This window comes from Pediculus humanus, genomic scaffold (assembly GCF_000006295.1).
Source record: "Pediculus humanus corporis 1103172107529 genomic scaffold, whole genome shotgun sequence".
NCBI lineage: Eukaryota > Metazoa > Arthropoda > Insecta > Psocodea > Pediculidae > Pediculus > Pediculus humanus.
The window spans coordinates 82,830-90,458 of record NW_002987145.1 but is presented as its reverse complement, the minus strand read 5'-3'; positions in this window follow the sequence as shown (position 1 = coordinate 90,458).

Genomic DNA, 7,629 nt, shown 5'->3' with positions numbered 1-7,629 from the left:
AAAAAAAAAAAAGCGATAATTTCCATTTTTAAAAAAATCCGTTGAATAATTAAGGTACAACGACGACGACGACGACGACGACGACTTGTATGGCATTTGAAAAAAACTTGGGGAGCTATAGACGAAGATGGGGGGAAGGGGGGCGGGCAAGGCACACATCTGTTTTAAGTAGATTAAATACGTTTATGGCGCCATCACCGTTCTTCCATCTCCCCCCCCCTTTTTAAGGCGTGTATCGGAGTTTTCTTGAAATTAAAATTAAAATGCCAATAAATGCCACATTTTACACAATTTACATGGCCGAGACATAAAACGAACGTAAAAAGTCATGAAGCGGCATTGTTTAAAACAAAAAAAAATAAAATACTTCTTACGCGCGCACGCACACACACAAAATTGAGGTTATCGATCCCACACATACAAAAAAAACAATTTTTTTTCTTTTTTTAAAGCATGCGAGTACCACCATTTTTTTAAACAAATCACCGCGCGCGTATAGGTTTTCAAATTCCCCCCCCCCCCGTTGTTGCAAAATGAAAAAAAAAAATAAAACGATGGAATTTTTTTTAGACCGTGACCAGTTTCGAAAACCTACGATCCATAAAATGGCAAAGACAAACAAAAAAAAAAAACAAAAGCGGAAACGACGCTTTCCCTCAATTTCATTCCGCGACGCCATTTCCTTCCTTCTTTCGCACCAATTTTTACTTCTCACCAAAACCTTTCCACGCCATTCACCATTTTCGCCCGTGAGAATTTTCTCCTCCTAAATGTTTTGAAACAAAAAAAAAATTAACATAATATCAAAAGAGTCTTTAAAGCGTTTAACCAAGTGTGACCTCTAGGAAGTTTCAACTAAATGAGTTTCTTGCCAACTTTACGCAAAAAAAAAAAAAAAAAAAAAAAAAAATGCGTACCTGACCTTTACAATAAAACCGAAGCAAATTTTTACGAGATTCATTAGTGACAACAACAACAACAACAAAAATCATCATTTATCATTTCGTGTTGTTTTCCAGCCTTGCTGGAATTATTCGTGATCTGTGCGCTTGATATCCGATCAAAATTACATATTTTAATAATCTAACCAATGATAATAATAATAAAAGAGTCCGAGAACCTACAATCTATTTTTAACGACTTTGTGATGCCATTTTCTTTTTTCCTTTTTTGCAATAAATGAATCAGAGAACATTTAATGGTTGTTGTGTTACGCTCAGCTTCACCTACTCTTTGACGTGTACAATTTTTTATGACGGACGGGTATGTAAGTGGGTAGGAATGTTGTAAAAAAAAAATCGTAAATTTACTTAATTGTTAAATTCAGACAATGCGATTCATTCCCCTGAGTTGATGATGATGATGATGGTAGCATTTAAAATTTCAAACGAACGCATAACATGAATTTTACATCCTAAAGATTTTATGCGGAGGAAGTGGGGTAAGAGGAAGGGGGTTTGAATGGGGTAAGGAAAAAACAGTCGTCAAAATTCTGTTGTGCGTAAATAATCGAAACGATGGAAATGAGGTTTCCTTATCGGTCCCCCAAAAAGTTCTCCTACCTGCGTGTTAACATGCAAATGTTGTAAACTTTACATGCGTGCAAACCTAATAATTTAATTTTTTTTTTTTTTTTATGACGTCTTGAGCCGAATCGAACGTTAAAATTTTTATTTATACATAAATGATAGGAAAAAAAAAAGAGTTCAGCGAACCGAAAAAGGAAATTCTATCCTGGAAACTTTTTCTTTTCCCCCTCCCCCTTCCATTTTTTTTGTCTTATTCATTTTTTAATATAAATTTTGAAAAATAAATGAAATTCCCACGTTATCGAAAGGAAAACAACACGCAATACAACGTGGCATTTCTCTCTCACTCTTTCTCACTCTCTCTTTTTCCAAAAAATTTTTTTTTCAGTTTCTCTCATATAAGGAACAAAATATAAAAAAAAAAAAAATATCCCCACAAGGCAAACGTATCCGGTTTGAAACCCGAATTAAAATATATATATATACTCCCCATCGTTGGGCTTAATAAAACTAAAAAGAATTTCTTGGGGGGTCAAGGCCATTTTAATATATTCTTTCAAAGTCGACAAGTCTTCCGCGAAGAAGTTTTTCTTTTCGGATTTTCATCCGAGACTTAACAATTTTTTCTTTTCTAAACAATGAGCTAAAACGACCTCCCTCCTCCTTTTCTACCTCCCCAACCGTGCTTCCCCCCATTCCATAAAAAAATCGAAAACTTTTTAACGATTCTACGCAAAGTTGGATTCGCGAATCGTGACGGACATGAAAAAAAAAAAAACAAAAAACGTGGTAAAACTCGACTCGCTCAAAATCAACTTATAATAATAATAATGATGATAATAATAATAATAATAACCGCTTTTGCTATTTTTAAACCTGACTTAACCGCCGAACGAAATGAATAAAAAAAAAAAAAAAAAAAATTCTCACCGCCAACTCATCTAACTCATACACACTAAATTAAATATGACATTTCTTAACAGTTTCCGATTGGTTAATAAATGCACTTTTTTTTTTTTTTTGATTGTTAAAAATCTCGAAAATTATCGAAATTTCTCGTCGTCGTCGTCGATATATCGAATTTTTTTACTTGAAATTAATTCGAATTGTTCGTTGAATACGTTAAACACATACGAATTGAAAGGCGGGCGGGTCTTTTTCTCTCTCTCTCTCTCTCATTCTTTTTACCTTTTTTTCTTTTAAAAATTTGCCCCTTTTGATTGATTTCAATTAAAAAATATTTAATTAACGTGTCATTGATATAATTATCGACTAATTTTCGTGAAAAAACAAAAAAACTTTTGGGGAAAAAAAAACGGAAAAACCCTTTTCCCCCCCTATTCAAAATATTTTACCGGTAATTTGAATTTTTTTCTTCTTTTTTCTTGCAACCGTTTTTGCAACGATAATCGATTTTTTTTTTTTTTCATTTTCTTTTTACAATACAAAATTTTTTATTTAAAACGAAACGAATATTTAAAAAAATGAATTTCCGTCTCATTTTTTTTTTTTTTTAATAAATTAATGCATTTTATGTTCGGCCATTTCATCATTTCATTTACTTATTGAAATATAATAATTATAAAAAAAATTCATATTCGAAAGGTTTTAAAATAAAATAAAACGAAACTTACCTTTAGCCATTTTGTTTAGAGAATAAATTTTTTAAAAAAATAAAAAATAAAATTCAATATGTTTTAATTGAAAATTAGAAAAATTAACACAACCTTTAACTCGCACTGACAAAACTAAAATGAAACAGCGTTGAGATTTGTTGCGTCATTATAAATAGTACGCTCGTATCACTCCAGACAGCGCCTCGAATATATTATACATAATCGTATATTACATAAGGTAAACATGAGATGAAAAAAAAAATAATACATCCTCTCGGTTAAATATAATTTTGTCCTTCGGTTACATTGTCCGATGAATATCTTATAACAAAGTTAACGTCCTTCTTTGATATTAAATCACACATAAAATAATTTCAACTTAAAATCCTTAATAAAAAACTATTTTTTTTTTTTTAAATAAGGTTTTTTCAATGTTACAAATAATATTTACAATAAAAAGAAGAAAAAATTCATGAAAAAAGGTGTCTGAATTGACCGTAAGCATTCTTTCTTAAAAATGGCGGGAATTTTTTCATTTTTTTTTTTTTTTTTTTATACGGGAGAAATGAATAAAATTACAAAATGTGATGCAATTGAATTGCAATTATTTGTCATTCACAAAATTAAATATACGTATATATTTTTTTATTTATATTTTGCATAATTAATCGTGATTCAAATGTATATTTGCCAAAAAAAAAAATAATAATGCATTTTTAATGACGTAATAATAAAATTGATTTTAACGTAAATTAAAAGGGTTACAAATAAAATTAAAATAGGTGGCAATGGTCAATTAATAAATTCGAAACGTAGTTCAACGCCTTCCGAGGGGGAAAAAGGTATTTTTGAAACAGTTTTGCCAACTTTTTTTTGCAAAACGCGAAAAAAAAAAAAAAAAATTCGTGAGTCGATCATTCGAAATTAGAAAAAAAAAAAAAAAAAAAAAAAACGGGGAAAATGATGATTTTATTTAAAATATTCGTTATTATTAATTATTAAGTTAAATGTATTAAGTATATTTATTATTAAGTTTAGTTTTATTTTTACTGTTTTTATTACGGATTTAAAATATAAAAAAAACCTCAAAGGTAACAAACAAACGAAAAAACCGTTAAGTCGTTCGAGAACGCGCGTCCGAAAAAATTCAAAAAAAAAAAAAAAAAAAAACAACTCAATTAATACGCAGTTAATAAAAAAATTTAATTAATGTATATATATTTTCCAGAAAATATTTTTGATTAAATATTTTCTCCGCGAATAATTTTAATAAGTTTTAAATCTTTTAATATAATTATTGCACCATTAATTAAATTTTTTTTACGCGTAAAATTCGAATAATTACCGTTAAATTAAATATCTTATTGTAAAAATTATAAAAATTTATTTTTAAATTGATATAATGATAATAATAATTAAAAAAATCTTTCGATTTTTCTACTGCTACCGTTCATCACTATCATGCTTCTTTAAGTTCTTATCAGTCTCATATATTTTTTTTATTAATCAAATACAACGAGATTATTTAAATTGTATATAAATATTAACGTTTTTTTTTTTTTTTTTTTTTTAAATAAAATGTTTGTTTAAAAGTATCATTTTAAAAAAAAAATTTTTTTAACATGATGACGTTTATGGAAATTGTTTAGTAATGAAATAACTTTGAATGTAATTCCAGTCTTTACATTTTTTTTAACATTTATGGAAATTGATAATGTCGCCGTCAAAGGTGATGAACGTTTTTGTAATTTAACACCTTTTTACGATAAGTATAATAAGTTTAAGAGAGGAGAAGGAGGAAAAAAAAATATTTGATAATTTTTTTTTTTTTTTTACTTTTAATTTTGTTTACTTTTCATTTTATAATCGTCGTCGTCGTCGTCGTCGTTTCAAATGGCATTAACGTATTAAGTAAATTAATTATCTGTAACATATAACATTTTGATTAATAAAATTATGGAGGTTTAATGAATTGTAAATAATAATAAAAAAAAAATTATAATTTTATAAACGTTTGCTAAAAAAGGTCTTAAAGGTTTTGTAACATGAAATCCGAACCTTTAATTCATAATAATAATAATAGTAAAGCAAACACCAGCCCTTTTTAAATTCGTATTTATTCTTGTAATTTATAAAAAATCGATTTTGCCATAAGGTAAACATAAAAAAATAAATCATTTTAAAAGCAACGGTCGTTTTTTTTCGGTAATGACGGTTAATACAATTTTTTTTTTTTCAAATCAAAAACGATTTCCGGTAAATTTACGTTAAATTAATCTCGTTGAATTATTTATTTGAAATTTTCTTTTCTTTTTTTTTTTTTTGGTCGTTTTTTTTTTTTTAATAAATATTTCAATCCAAGTTTCGAATATTATTATTATCAATCGATAAAAAAAACATTGTTTAACTTACGGAATTATTTATTTATTTATGACGAAATAGGAAATGTTCCGGTTTTTCTCCCCTCCCCCGTACGTAAAGGTTTAAAAACCTTTACCTTGCTCTTTAAATAAAAAAAAAAATATTATTATCATTTTACGAGTGACGTATATTAATGACAAAATTTTTAATTTTAAAACTCTATGTAATTATTATTATTATTATCATTATTTTCAAGTTCGAAATATAAACTGGACAGAATTAGTCATTCATTACGTTCAATTCGTCGGACAAGTGCAGCCTAAAAAGCGCGTGATATATGTTAATGACGTCATCAATTGATTCATCCGCCTATTGAAAAAAATGGAGGACAGGAAGTTTTATGCGGATTCGTTTATTATTATTTATTTATTTATTTACTCATTGTTACGAAAATGTAACGAATTTAAAAATAAAATGTTTTTTTAACAAGCTTACATTTAAATGTGGAGTACAATATTTATCGAAATTTAATTAATTAATTAATTAAAACGGAAAATTTTTTTTTTTTTACGAGCGAAGGTGTACGAGTACGTATATAATGACTCACCGTCGAAAAAATTATATTACATAATGTTATCGTTGTTATCGTTAAGTTATAATTAGAATTATTATATTTCATATTTAATAATTACTTAACGTATTATTTTTATATTAATTTCATTCATAACTAAAAAAATGGCTCATCGTTTTGATGTGTAATTATTTTTGTGTCTTAAATGAAATGTAGTTACTCATTATTGTAAATTGACTAAAAAGTAATGAAAGCAAAACATCCCACACATTAAAAAAAAAAAAAAAAATGAACTCGAATTTCGTTTTGTTAGCTTTTTTTTTTTTTTTAACGTTTATATGATAAATTTATTTTGTCGCAATTATACAAAAATGACGTCATAAAAAAAGTAACGTAAACCTGTAGAAAGCGCGAAAAATTGCGCAACACTGTGCAACTCGCATCATGGCGTCGTCGTCAATTAAATACGTTAAAAATTTTTTCTTTATATAATTAAAACAGTTATTTGATTTCGAAATTTATTTAAAATTCGCGATTTTTTATTCTATTAAGTTATTATTATTATATTATCGGTTAATGAAAAGAAAATTTGGGAATAAAATTGTGCATGTAAGTAAAAAAGAAAATGAGTTTAACGAACTTTCAAAAGAGAAAATTTTTTTTTTTTTTCTTTTTCATTCTCATTATCGTATTAATTAAATTGTGTAAATTACAATAATAACGTTTCATTTACGTTAAAAATTTGTTTAAGGTAATGTAATATTATGAAAAATGATTCGAACAATAACAATAATAATAATTTTTTAAAATAGAATCATTGATATCCCCTATCCCCCCCCTCTTCCCTTTCGTTTTGGGGATTGTTTTTCAATATAGTAATAGTTAATAAGTTTTTAATTACTTTAATTAATCATTTCAATTTGTCATAGGCAAAACATATTATTAATTTGAATAAAATTTAATTATTTTATGTCAAGTCCTTGTTGTGTGTATGGATTTAAGTCAGTTCAAAACACACAAACGTTTCAAAAACAAACAGAAAAAAAAAAAATGTCTTTATTAAATAACAAAAGGTAATAAAATAACTGTGGAAACATGTTGAATACTATTTATATATTTTTTCTTGAGTCATTAATAGAAAATAATCAGTTTGTTCGATTGTTTTTGTGTAAAATCATTTCCAGTGGTTGATTTAAAGGAATAATTTTTCGAACAAAAACAGAAAAAGAAAAAAAAAATTTATTATTTTATTATTGAAAATTTCAAACCTTTTTTATTTATTTATTACTTTTTAGTACCTTAACTTTACTTAATAAAATTCTTAAACACAAATAATCTGAAATATTTTTTTTTTTTCATTTTCTAATTATCTAAACTTTGTCCTCCTTATTCAATTCAATGTTTTTTTTTTTTTTTTTTTTTTTTTACTTTTGTTGCTTGATCGGTATTCAAATAATTGTTTTTGACAAAACAAATCATTTGTTAATGTATACACATAATTATTTTTTTATATATAGAAAAAAATTAAAATGAATATTTTTAAGAATTTTAT